Genomic DNA, 15,009 nt, shown 5'->3' with positions numbered 1-15,009 from the left:
TCGCGCAACTGTGATAAAACACAAGCGATGAAGCTTACAGAGCAGAAGTTGCAAGAGCAGAAGCGGAAAGAGCAGAATATGAAAAAAAACTAAAAAGCAAGCCATCGTACGTGAACTATTAATATAAATGTTGGATTGTACTACTGCTTAATTGTTCATGTTATTTCAACTAAGTTTTTATTTATTTTTTATTTATTTTAGGTATGACTTTTTTTAACTGTATGTTTATATTAGACTCATTAGCAAAGTTGCGTTATCACATATATATTTTTAGAATTGATATTGAGAGCATGTGTTATATATTGGTGCTTGTTTGTGCTTATAATTTCATAATGTTATTCTGTATCCAAGTGTGAACCTTAAGTGTTCCAGTTTTGAGTACAACACACATTGCGATTTAATAACTTACAACCTACGGAAAAATGGGTGATATGATATTGATCGAATTAGCTTTATTATTACAATTAACATTTCCATTTGCATAACTACAAAAGCTTTCATTAAAACAGAAATTTCCTACAATTGTTCAAGCAAAAAACATGTGCATAAATCAAAATAACCAAAGTCAAAATACATTAAAGTAAAAAAAAAAAAAAAAAAAAAAAAAAAAAACGAGTCATATGCAAACCAAAGCAGAAAAATAAACTTTACACATCCCTAATCCCTCCCAAGTGAACTTTTGTGATCGTGATTCCTCATTTATTCCACAATCCCATCTACTCACATGTCCTCCTGCATACGTCTCCATGTGGCGCATTACAAATACCTCACAATCTACAAAATTCTTCCTTGTACCCCAACTCAATTGAGGGATCACAAAATCAGCTTCCTCAATACTATTTGCCTTTACATGGTAGTGTTTTCTACATTTGGGGAAAAAAACACAAGAATTATTCTAAGAAACACGTGTTAACATATGAAAATTAAAATTATTATAAATACACTTAAAAAGAAATCATGAATTCATGATCAAGTTTTATTCATCCCAAAGATAAGTTTCTTATATATTAGGTTATTCCAAAATTACCATCAGGTGTTAACAATGTATACAAATTATCAAATAAACAATTACTAACAATGTTCACAAATTAACATCAGTTGCTATCATTGAGCAGCAACTTATAAATAAATAAAAAATTAAAAATTTTGAATATTAATAACACACAAAAAAAAAATATTGTTGGGTGTTAACAATATTATCAAGTTAACATCAAATGTTACTTGACACAAACAAATTCCAAATAACATGTTTAACATTTTCACCAATAATAACACTCATATGTTAACATTAACATTCGTTTATTAACAGATGTTAACATAATGTTTATGCGCCTTCTGACCACCCAAATTAACAAACGAATAATAAAAGTGACTTCATTCATTCCATATATACCCTTAAATAAATTGAAATACATGTATGCACCTCAACTACTGACCTTGTTGTTAATAACCTAGTAAGTTAAGAAAATTAAAAAATTGATACCCCTGGTTTTTGTAATAGTAACTAACCAAATGTTAACAAATTAACTCATTTATTTACAAACCAAGTTAACAACTGAATACTCCCAATGTGAACATACGCAGCCCAAACATGTTAACATTTACCATAGCTCATATAAATCGAATCCACCACTGCTACGCACCACAACTAATTAGATTGTTGTTAACATCCTATTCCTTTTCATTTTTTTTTTTTTTAAAAAATTATTCATATCAAATGTTTTTAAAAAAAAAAACATAATAACCGGTCTTAACAAGTTAACTGTTGTTCAGACTACAACATACGACCACGTTTTGTCTACACATGTTAACAATTGAACTACCGATTCCAAGGAAAAAAAATTAACTGAACAGGATACAGTACACATATGAACATGTACAATAAATAAAATATAATCAAGTATTAACCGAATTTACCATGCTTTCTTCAATCACGTGTACATATATTCAACATCCAAAGTCAACTAATCAACTATCATTAACAACTGTAACCAAAATATTCTAACGTCTTCGTTACACACAAAGTTAAAAAATTATTAACACCATTTTGAACTCATGCATTCATAACACACGCAAATGTTCCAATTTACACGTATAATTAATTGAAATACATATATGGACCTAAACTATTGATTTTGTTGTTAACAACCAAGTTTTTTTTTTTTTTTTTTTTTTTAAAAACACCCATACACCCTGCTTGTTTAACACAGCAGACCAAATGTTAACAACTTAAATCATTTATTTAACCCAACTGTTGCACATGTTCAAAATGCTGCACAATAGCAACTCACTTACGATTACATAATATTACCACCCTATATGCACATGTGCATACGCATACAAAACATGTACATACTACAGTAACATACGCATACCACACATGTTAACATGTTCCATATATAAGATAAATTGAATCACACACTAATACACCTTATCTATTGAATTTGTTGGTAACATCAAAGTCCGTTTCATATTTCCTAAAAATATTAAATAAAATTACATAACAAATGTTCTTCAAAAAAAAAAAAAATATCAGAACATACCAAGTGAACAAATGCCCCTACTTCAACTAACTAACAAGTTCAGTAACCACATGTTAACATTTGAACTACCATGAACAAATAAATAGACCTAATTTGAACATGTTCGTACCCAGCAAATTAACACATTAACAATAAAAACATGAACAACTGCTCATGATACATTTGAATATATGAATCAAATTTTTAACTTACCAACAATATGTTTGTGAACATCACCCAATCTCAAGTTTCGTAACAAAAATTTCACCATCATCATAAACATTTTATAATTACTAAATCTTTATTTTTTGACAAACAAAACACCCAAAATTTTACAAACCTAACTCATGTTCTTAATTCATCTACTGAACAATTTCAGTCAACTAATGTTAACATATGTTCTAAATTATAACAATCTAACAGCAAAAAAAATATTAATTATATATGAACAATTTAACACACCTGCAACATTTTGTTGGTTTTTTGAGTTTCACTCTTCAGCACTCATGACCTAATCTCTGTACCAAAACAAAAAGTGAACAACAAAAACCAGTCGGATTACAAAATTGATAACTTAAAATTAACAAATTAACATATTCGTACCTTGATTTCTTGTAGATTGCTTGTAGAAATGTTAGAACTTAGATTTAGGAACCCTAGACTCCTAGAGTTCTTTCGATGCAGTTGTTTTTTTTTTCAAAAACATTCAATTGCAAAAGGGTATTTAGGCTACAAACAAGGGATTTTAGTGTCACTCCAGTCAATTGTGGCAGTTTATTCATGGTCGATTTTGAAGTTGAAACGGTTTACCCGATAATTCTCAACTGCACATTCGGTTATGTTCCTTTTAAACACTGATATAATATAATGATGGGTCTTTTTTTTAATTCCATAAATACCCTTTCCCGTGTTAATTTTAAACATAATTAATTATTAAATACTACAATAAATCTGAGCGTTTAATCTAATCCATCTAACGGTTATAAACTGGTCCTCTTGATTCTCACAAAAATCTTAGTTCTCATATGAACTCACATATATATATATATATATATATATATATATATATATATATATATATATATATATATATATAGACACTAAAATACTCCGTATCAATTTATCAACGTCTTCAGATATTGGACCACAGCCATTCAACGACAAAGGGAATGGCGCTTGCTAGCAACGGTGACATTGCAACGGCGACCCGAAGCAGCTCCAACTGTATTGAACTTAATGCACTTAATAGGACTTAATAATTTAAAATTGAATAAGTCGCATGATGTTTGTTTTTGACTTAATGCGAATAGAATGTCTTAATAATGTAAGCCTTGAAAATGAGAATTTTCATATTCGCCCCTACTTTTTCAAAATTGCTAATATAACTGCATATAACTGCCATATGTACATGCTTAAATTTATAATTTTAATCATTAAATCAGTTTTTTAACACATAAAACAAATTCTTTAGCACATAAAACAAATAATAATTATTTATTCGTCACCTACTGACGACAACATAAATCAAAAGAAAAAACAAACAGGGCCCATTGTGTTTGTTGATTTTGTGGCCCATCGGATCGGATTTGATAGTAAAATAGGCAGATAAACAAACAAAACCCTAGATCAAAATTGAAATACGCCCTTTTCAGTTTTCACACTTTCACACTCTCACAATTCATAAGTCACGACTGGAAAACTAAACCCTAGATCTAATCTTCATCTTATTCATCTCATCTTCATTCTTCTTCTCCGCGCTCTATCTCCATGTATTCAAGATTTCAAGGTAACTTTCATCTCATCTTCATTCTAGTTTACGATGCTTTTTATTTTTGTTGGCGATTGTTTGGAGAAGACGATAGGATTTCATCTATCCATCTTCATCTAAGATTATATGCAACTGATTATTTCATGTAAATTACAACCGATTCTAATATAAATTCTTTAATTTTGTCTACAACAGATGGATAAAGCAGAGAATTTGTTTGAGGTATATAATGACGAAATTGATGTTGAATTCGTGTCTGAAAATGAGGTGGCTGCTGCTAGTGAAGTTGTGAATCAAGCGAAAAAGACCCGAACTCGAAAGAAGAAGGTAGAAGGAAAACCACAGAGTGCACCTAAACAATCCAATGTAAGTTGAGTTATAATTTTTGTAAACAAGAAAAAGAGAGATGAATGGTGGGTACATTTTGTAGAAAGCGATAAAATATATTTTTGCTAACTGCCGTTATTCTCAAGTCGGAAGCAGACGTAAAACAACAACAAAACAAAAGCAGGAGGCGTTTGAAGCCAAAATAGATGTGAATGATAAATTAGTTGTTAATAGATTACTTTTAATCTACGTTTTTACTTATATACACATCTACTAATGGGCCAAGTTAGATTTAGAATGGGCCAATGACCCATGCTCGTATCACTGCCTCTCTTTTCCGTTTGAGCAACCTTACCCATGCTCATATCACTACCTCTCTTTTCGTTCAAAACCCTAGAGTTTTCGCTATCAGTTTTTAGCTTTTACTTCCCGCCGTCATCTTCCTCTCTTCTCCGAGTTTTTACTTTCCGCCATCATCTTCTTCTCTTCACCGTCCACCGCTATAATTTTTATTTCTATCAGTTGTAGGGACATTCCAAGAATTTGCGATTCGGACCTCTTCATTCGTCATAGTGATAATACATTTTTTGATTTTGCAGCTACATTCTCACAATTTATAAGCGAAAGATTAAAGATTATAAACAGAGATCGGGATTAATACGCGTATTTTAGTTTTTTCGGGGCAGATGGTTGGGTAGTCACTACTCCCACTGGGGCTTGGAAGTAAGCCCCACAACCCAAAGCGGCGAAGAACAAATAGAATTTGCTACAAAAGCCAGCTAACGGGGTGGTCATATTGGATCTTTTGGAACCATCACAAGTACGGCCGACATCTATTTATTTAAACGAGAATGCCGCGTCGTCCAGCGGAGCCTAGAAGAAGATGACTCGCACAGACAGCTGACTCCTTTTCAATAGAAAAAAAATAGCCAAACCAACCCAGCTGGCTTGGAGGATCTGTATGTCATCAGTTACAGGAATATATTTGACTGATTCAAGACATATGATGAGCATCAAGTTTTCTAAATACAACATTACTAGATTATGATTGTGTTTACCCTCGAATATTTTTTCAAAATATGATTTTATCGTATAGTAATGATTGTCTACACACTACCTCCCCATTTGTGGGATTGGCTATTGTTGTTGTTGTTGAGTAATTTTCATGGTGCGTTAATAACCTTTCGTCGTGCAGACGACAAAAGTAATAAATATGAATATAAATTTCTTTACTTTCGTTTTAATGGTGATAGAAGGTACACTAATTATTGATATTCTTCGAGGAACTCTTAGGATTAAATGCGATATACAATGAATATTGAATGGTGTATTAACGTAGTAACTCATAGTCTCATATAGGGGCTGATTTATCCCATGTACTGTGGTTCCGTGAAGATCGAAGAGAATTTGTACGATTCGGGGAAGTTGGGGTGTAGATTTAACGATTGTACGAGAACATAATTTGAACTTACCCAAATCAGAGTAATTGCCAAACTTAGTGGCCGTTTTTTGCATGCATAACCCCAACCGTGGATAACGGCATCCGACAGATGTCTTGGAACATGCCATGAGGTTATATGGCCGTCCCGGTTGTTGCGCCGACAAACGCTGTCGCATAAATTGACTTTAAAATCATACACCATTAATTACGATAACAGTGAGTTTACTCTACTCTTAACACTACATATATGCGTATAAACCTGATGGCCATGTAAGGGTGTATAGCTTTAAGGTTAGTTTGTGCGGCGGTGCTTGTTGGCGCGACCGCTGCTGTTAGAACGATCGTTGTTGGAGCGATCGCTGTGGGCCCGACCGTGACAACCATATAATCTCATGGCATGTTCCAAGATATCCGCCGGATGACGATATTCACGGTTTGGGTTACGCAAGCAACAGTCGGTCACTAAGTTGACTATTACTCTGATTTGGGGGAGTAAGTCCAATTTATGTTCTCTGAGAATCGTTAAATCTACACCTCAGGCTCCCTGATTTGTACAATTTCTCCTCGATCTTCATGAAACCGCAGTACGTGGGATGAATCTCCCCATGTATAGATTACTACGTTAATCCACCATTCAGTATGCATTGTAGAACGTCTTTAATCCCTAAAGAGTTCCTCGAAGAATATCAATATCTAGTGGAATTTGGTACTTTCTATTACCATTAAAACGACCGTGAAAAAACTAAATCCCGATCTGTTATTTGTGTCGTCTGCACGACGACGCGTTATAAATGCGCTATGAAAATTATTATACGATAAAATCATATTTTGTAAAAGTGTTCATGGGTAAACACAATCGTAGTCGAGTGTTGTTGTATATAGAAGAACTCGATGCTTATCGTATGTCTTGAATCGGTCAAATCTATTCCTAAAGCCGGTGACATACAGATCACGACCTCTAATAAATTGGGTGGACTACCCACCCGTCTGCCCCGAAAAAACTAATATACGCGTAATAATTTCAATCTCTGTTTATAATCCTTAATCTGTTCCTTATAAATTGTGAGAATGTAGCTGCAAAATCTGTAAAAGTATCACCGCCATGACGACCGAATAGGTTCAGATCGCCTATTCCCCGGAATGTTCTTACTAGTGACAGACATAGAATTATAACTTGTGAGGTGAAGGGAGGAAGATGACGGCAGCAAGTAAAAACTTAACTTGGTGAAGAGAGGAAGATGACTATGGAAAATAAAAACTAAAAATTGAGGGGGGAAACTCTAGGGTTTTGGTATGAAGAGAGAGGTAGTGATACGAGCATGGGTCACTGGCGCCCAGGTTGCTCAAACAAAAAAGATGGCCAAATTGCATTTAGAAAAACAAGCACCAGTTCATACTATAATAATCCAAGAGAATGAAATGTTGAATGCAAGATGAAGTTATTACTAAGCAAGAGGCAATGTTGTAGGCCAAAATACAGATGCAAGAGCGTTGTATTGCAAAACGCAATGTTTGAGGTTTATATACAGATGCTAGAGCAAGCAGAATGGTAAAGTGCGTATGCAAGATCAAATTATTACAGGGCACAAGGCGATGTTTGATGATCAAATACAGATGCAAGATCAAGTTATCACAAAGCAGCTGTGTTTGAGGCTAAAATACAGATGCAAGATCAAGTTATCACAAAGTATTTGTGTTTGAGGGCTAAAATACAGATGCTAGATAGTAATTGCAGAGCAAAAACACAAAGGTAAAATAATGCAATTGCAGAGTTGAACGCCAAAATATAAATGCAAGATAATGTAATTTGCAGAAGGAAAGAATACAAATGGTGGAGGTAGCAAAGTTGGATAAGGATAAATTGATTTCATGTTATTAAGTCAAAAATAAAAGAACTGAAAGTAGGAATCTAGATTTTGAAGTGATCCGGTCAATAGGGTATGAGATCAAGTCAGTTATGGAATTGATACCGGAGAGCTTAAGGGCAGTCATGAATGCACAGTTTCTTTTGAGTATGTGCGGTGGAAGAGTTTTTTCCTTGCCCGTATTGATGTGAGCCATTGGTCAAAGATTGAAACCGAGCAGGGAATTATTAATGGGTTATGAGATTTACCTTTTCTATTAACATTTACAGCCAGTCGGAGTCGGTCGGATTACTGAGTCAGTCGGATTAATGCTCGGATTACTGCTGCTAAAATTTCTGGGCAACGATATCGTCTTTCATCCTATGTGCATGACTAAATCTAGGTTTATTTTAAGTTTGTGGAATTCAAAGTAGTGTTGGTTGGCCAAAGAGAATCTTATTTGACATATCCCAGACATTCACTCGTCTTTTGTATTTATCCAACTAGCCTGAAAGTCCCCCCCCCCCCCCCCCCCCCCCCCCCCCCCCCCTCTTTGGGGTTGGCTAAATATACCTTGATTTTTTACTAAATCTACCCAAAATTCTAAAAAAGTAAACTGGTAGTTACTTAATGGTTATCACTTTATATTTTAATTGTAAACTAATTAGCTGATCAATATATAAAATATTAATGAACATTCTTACGAAAAAGTTTTTTTTTTTTTATTTTAAGAAGAGAGAAAGAATATAAGATCTTACTAAGATAGATGATGGTGGTGAGTACCAGTGATGAAGATGACGTGATAGTAAAATGTACAGCAAGTCACAATTTTTGCGAACGTTTATTGTAGTTTATTTTCTATGTTTTTATCATATATTTTGGATCTTTATATAAAGATAGTAAAATGTTAACTTTAGTAACTTTGGCTAATGGATTTAGTTGGGTAGATTTAGCAAATCTTTATTATTCGGGTAGATTTAGCAATACTTTTTCTTTGACATTGAAACTTAGAGCAACATTTTGTATTTAACCAGGAGGAACTTTTGTACGGTAAATGTCTTAAATAGGAGAAACTTTTAGCAACACAACCGAAGGCTCAAAAACATGAACAAAACATCAACTATCATGACACCTTAAGATAAAATCTGATATGGATTCTTACGGAAAAAAAATTCTAATAAACAAATATATATACACACATATTGATATAGGTAAACAAACACATAGCGAGAGCTAAAATCAGTAACAAAATCAATTTAAGCTCAAAATACAACACAAAACTAAATTTAAGGTCTTGATAATGATAATATTTTGCACTATATAGTTTTCCCGATTTTTCTTAAACTCGAATTTTTAATTGACATAATAATAATTATAATTAGTTATATTATGATTATGGTCAGTGTTGTAAACGGCAGTTACATTGGCCGTCCGGCGTCCGATGCAGCGTTTTTTTACTAGTCCGTTCTGACTCGAAGAAAAACATCTAATAAGGCGATCGACGGTCAAAAGTCGGGTCAAAGTCGAGCAAGTCAAGTCAACGCCAGTTAAAAGTTGACTTTTTGTATCCCTTAAAAAAAATTAAGAAATATATTATAATCTTAGAAAACAATAAAAAAAACCTATATATTGTGTAAAATACGACCACGGTATCTTATTTGTAAATCCTTTTATTTTTAAAGCATACATAATTTAAAGTATTTATGTCCGAAATATCTATATCCAATATCCAATGTATTTATTATTGAAAGTGAACGTTGGTCAACTCTCGACTCGTCCCCCGCCGCGTCCCCGTCTTGACCGACTTGTCCCTCCAAGGTCTTCACCGACGCGTCTCCAACTCGCTTATTTTTACGGCCTTCATTATGATAGACATAAATTTGCTTGCTTTACTAACTTATCGAATTAATTAATTCTGTAATTTATATTATTGACAATTACCTTTTTTGTTATTAGATACCAACTTGTAACACTGGCAATTTTTTTTTTTTTTTTAAACACAGCGGAATACTTTATTAACAAATACACTATAAGTCGCGTCATTACATTAATCTAAGTAATTAAGTTTACACAACGGTGTTACGTTATTACAAAACATGATTTAAACAAAAGTCCACATCAGAGTAGGGTTGTCAAACATGTCTTCTGCATCAGCACCCATCCCGACTAGCAGTACCTAAACCTGCAAGGGGTAATTATGTGGGGGATTAGCGCACCGCTAAGTGAATGAATCTATCTAACATATATAGCTTAAGTCACACACAAGCTATATACTAACAACACATGCTAACTACCAACTAGCATACAATAAGACAATACGAGGATCGGCGGCTTGTACGAGCACACGACTCCTAGCTGATCGGACTTGAGTCTACGATAGTCCCTGCTACTCAATTCACAGTATAGTTATCCAGATGCAGGGGATGCATCGTTCACACTATACTCCACAATCAGTAGCCTATGGACCCAACCTCCCCTAGGCACGGTTGACCTCATACGGACTCTAACCTCTCCTAGGCACGGTCTCGAGTCCCCAGTCTCCCTAAGCCCGACTGGTGCCATTCATACAGTGTACACATAAATCACATACAACATCAGGCATACTATATTATTCTAACATGACAATTTCTACACTATGCATGGTAAAAGAGTCAACCACAGTAGCATGATATGCTACTTATACTCTATCCGGAGATAGACCCACTCACCAATTACCAGCAACTGCTCAGTTATTATTTCTGAGCTTCCTCCTTGTCCTTATAACCTGAGAACAACACAAACAAAGTTAATATACATATCCAATAAATAATATAATCATTTCATACGATTAACTAGGTCATAACACCATATATTCATAATTTTATGAGTCTACATCATGACTCCACTCAATAATGGCATACAGGTGCGTGCAAAACACGACATACACACTAAAACTCCTTTTCCGGCCTAAAAATAGTTTGATCTAGTTTCTTAAAAGTTCACCATTGAAAAATATTCTTTATTACGATTCTAACGATAGTTTATTCATCAAAAACGGAGTTACGTTTTGAAAGTTACGCCCATTTCAATTTCATAAAAGGCACTGTAGCAAATAGTGGCACTGTAGCAACTCGGGGCTGCAGCAAATAGTGATACTGTAGCAACACGGTACTGTAGCAAATAGTGACACTGCAGCAACTCGGGTACTGTAGCAAATAGTGACACTGCAGCAACTCGGTACTGTAGCAAATACTGTAGCAAAATACTGTAGCAACTGGTTTCGAACAACTTCGCTGATTTCGAACATTTTTCGCCCAAAACTCGATTTTTGAGCGATTTTGATCAAATTTTAAGCACATGGAAGCTACTAAATATATATACAACCTGTTTCTAACATCTATTGATGTTTTTAAACATCAAACAACTAGATTTGAGCAAATTTCTATCAAAATCAAAAACCCATTTAACACAAAACCAAATTAGAACAAGAATCATTACAAGAATCTGAGTAATACTTACCTTATGATGATCACTAGTATACAAGGAACTGATTTCTAACTTGAATTCCAACAAATTAACAAACTTTGATCTTAGGGTTTAGAGATGAGGAAGATTAGGTACGGAGTAGTTTTTTTTTTTTTTTTTTTTTTTTTTTTTTTCTTTCTTATTTTGGGAAATGAGAAGAAACCTCCAGAAACATACATATAAATGGGTTATAAACTCATACCCCATATCACACGGGTATTTACCAGTTATCTTATCTGATAACCTTTCGTATCTCCTTAGGCGGTCCTAACGGAGTCCAAATTAAACAAACCAACATGTTCTGGGACCCTTGTCACAAACTGGTCACAACACAATTATAATAAAACACTAATAAAATAATTAAAATAAAAGCACTTAAGACTAAGCACAAACTCTAAGGGCAAAATAGGCAACTTACAACTAGCCCGGGTTTCAGTCTGTTACAAATCTATATATATATATAGATTTTCGACCTAATAAGTACTACAATTATTAATTCTATATATTTCAAATTTCAAACTAGAATACATCATCATTTAAGTAAACAACTAAACTGAAAGCGCGTGTGTGCGTGGTAAATGAGAGTATTCAATGCCAACAACTTGCCTTTCAAAAAAAAAAAAAAAAAAAAATTAAATTTTAGCACCTCAACTTAAGGGTATGTGTCTATGTGAGTATTTTTGGAGCTTCAGCTTTTATGAAGAAATAAAACTCGTACATCTGAAAAAAAAAAAGGTTTCTTTTGGTTAAAAGAGCTTAAACTAATAGAACTAGCATTTGAGAAAAATCTCCTAATTTTTTTGTCATTTTACTCTTGATTTTAACAGTTTTAACTATCCTGTCAAACACCTAATACATATAAAAAGCTAATAGCTATCAGTTGAAGCTTTTATGGAAGAAAAAAAACTAGCATCTGATAAAAAGTTTATTTTGGTTAAAAGAGCTTAAAGCGTTTAGACGGAGGAGAAAAGCTAAAAACTACTAGAACTAGCATTTCAGAAAAAGCTTTTTGGCATTTTTATCTTTATTTTAACAGCTTCAATTACCATGTCAAACACCTAAATACATATAAAAAGATGGATGACTGAGAGTCACGGGATTTTGAAAGCGCCGCATCTAAAAGGGTTTTACAACAAACTAGCTCAAAACCCTAACTTGAATATCAAATCTAACAAATGAAATTCGGAGTTTGAGCTTACCAATACAACCACAGTGTAGCCGCGAACGAGATGAGCAACTTTAGAACCCGAGCTTTGGTGAGAAACCGACTCCTTCTTTTCCAAATCAAGCTCTCTCTCTAAACCCTTACTCTCTCTCTAAATATGGTTGAGAGTGTTTTGTTGGTGAAGATAAGGTTGAATGAGCTCAACCTTTGCCCATTTGTGGCTTAAAACCGGCCACCAAGTGAAAAGACCAACATACCCCTTATTAAAAACTAAAATATCACAGCTGGCCCGACAGACCAACTGGACGGCGTCCCAAATATTGGACGGCGTCCAGCTCTTCTTTGCTGGACGGCGTCTCAAATCCTGGACGGCGTCCTGATCAACTGAAATGGAAACAGGGTCTTACAACTCTCCCCCACTTAGAATCGATCACGTCCTCGTGATCTTCGTTACCTACCCGAACGGACCTCACTCAACGGTCCTCAAACACAAGTCCCAATCCGACTTTCCTAGGCAACTCTTCCCAATGAATCATCCTTTAACAACTAAATCGTCACCCGCGATTTATCAAATCACAATCTGAGCGCTAAACCTTACTCAATCTCTCACATCGGGAAGAACTCAACCAATCTCGAACCGAGATATCAATCCCCTAGCGTACCCTTACCGAGTACAATGCTAAAAGCAACCAAGACAACCTAAGGTCAACAACACGAAACGATGGAGACCAAACCAAACGAATCCTTACGAATAACACCTCACTAAACATCCTTTGTAGTGAGCATGTTGTGTAATAAATGTATTGTAGTGTGCTTGTACTTTTATGTTCTATGTAAAAATTGCTTGTATTGTTTGTTATTACGAATCTAATCCTTGTCTATTTTACAGTATAAAAACAAAATGGACGTTAAGGGTAGACAACCGAATATTTTAGAAGACCTACCAGAGGATATGATTGAGGAAATCTTGTCTAGAGTCGGTCAGGAATTCATCAGCACATTTAGTTATGGCGAAATTAACTTGTCAAACATTTGAAAGACTTTCCAGAAATGCCTTAGTTTATAAAAGGCTTTCCTTTGATAGGTGGGGTATATCACATTGGGGAGACTTTAAGTTACGCCGTGTTTTCTTTAAAGCGTTAAATGCGGGGAACCCAAATGCAATTTTACGCTACGGGTTAAGAACCTATTTTGACTCAACATATCCCAACATAGGATTTCGTGAATTAGAAAGAGCTTCTAACATGCAACATAAAGAAGCATGTTATGCTTACGGGTTAGTGATGTTCGCTTCTTACCAAAGTGAGAAAAAGAACATCGGATTGCAGCTTTTAAATAAAACTTTCCCACAAGTGACGGATTCAGTAGTTGGGGTGAGAAACAAGGTTTTTAGATTATTACGGGGCTGTTGGACATTACGAAACCCTCGTCCTTTTGACGACATTACAACATGCTGCCTAGCTAATGGTCATAACGGTTATTTTCCACAAGACCAAGGATGGGAAGTCGTCTTAGTAAAACCAGAATGCATGACTTGTTTCTGGACTTATGAATTACGTGTCTTTATTTCCTTTGCTGAACAACTTACGTATTAACTAGATTTATCTTCAAAACTGTCCTGTATCATAGTGTACTATATTTCATGTTATATGTAATATAGCGAAGTTGTAAGTTTGAAGAATATTTGTATGTGATATATTATTATAATCAGTTTTTCATATGGAATTGTAGTAGTTGAATTGTATATTAGCTACTAAGTATGAACTTAATGGGTAGGTAGTACCCGAATTTAAACTTATAAAAAGCTAATATGAAGAAAAAGCTTTTATAAATGAGTTCATATTATGCTACGAGATACTATTGACTACTCTTAATATTCTGTATGATTAAATTGTTTCATTTGACTATTTTGAAGGAAATGGCACCGACTACTCGACACACCTTGAATATGAGCGAAGAGGAATTTCATGCCTTTCTTGCTTCAAACATAGCCGCAGTACAGGCCGCGCTACATACCAACAATAACTCTGAATCTAGCAATACAGCTAACGGCGCAAGAAATCGTGTAGGATGCTCCTACAAGGAATTCACTGCCTGCAAACCTTCAGAATTTGATGGGACCGAAGGACCAATCGGATTGAAACGGTGGACCGAGAAAGTTGAATCGGTGTTTGCCATAAGTAAGTGTGCTGAAGGAGACAAAGTGAAGTACGCTACGCATACCATCACAGGTATTGCATTAACATGGTGGAATACCTATCTAGAGCAAGTGGGACAAAATGCTGCTTACGCGCTACCGTGGTCAGCATTCAAGCACTTGATGAACGAGAAGTACCGTCCCAGAACCGAGGTCAATAAGCTCAAGTCGGAACTTAGAGGGTTACGAACACAGGGATTCGATATTACTTCGTATGAAAGACGATTCACAGAATTGTGCC

The 15,009-nt window shown here is 34.7% G+C and overlaps 2 long non-coding RNA genes across 3 annotated transcripts; one reads left to right on the top strand and one right to left on the bottom strand.

The window, feature by feature from the left end:
* Positions 1-587: 587 nt before the first annotated feature.
* Positions 588-3,342, bottom strand: LOC139893238 (uncharacterized). The gene is made up of 3 exons (XR_011774417.1): positions 3,126-3,342; positions 2,985-3,040; positions 588-863 (listed from the first exon to the last, which is right to left on the bottom strand). It is a non-coding gene; the product is annotated as an uncharacterized lncRNA (long non-coding RNA).
* Positions 3,343-4,168: 826 nt separating this feature from the next.
* On the top strand, positions 4,169-8,396 carry LOC139893237 (uncharacterized). Of its 2 annotated transcripts, none has more exons than XR_011774416.1 (3): positions 4,169-4,308; positions 4,486-4,656; positions 7,527-8,396. It is a non-coding gene; the product is annotated as an uncharacterized lncRNA (long non-coding RNA). The 2 variants fall into 2 exon arrangements; XR_011774415.1 differs by lacking the exon at positions 7,527-8,396 and adding an exon at positions 5,217-5,728.
* Positions 8,397-15,009: the final 6,613 nt, after the last annotated feature.

This window comes from Rutidosis leptorrhynchoides, chromosome 2 (assembly GCF_046630445.1).
Source record: "Rutidosis leptorrhynchoides isolate AG116_Rl617_1_P2 chromosome 2, CSIRO_AGI_Rlap_v1, whole genome shotgun sequence".
Lineage (NCBI taxonomy): Eukaryota > Viridiplantae > Streptophyta > Magnoliopsida > Asterales > Asteraceae > Rutidosis > Rutidosis leptorrhynchoides.
The sequence above is the reverse complement of the archived record's forward strand: the minus strand, read 5'-3'. Positions and strand labels throughout refer to the sequence as shown.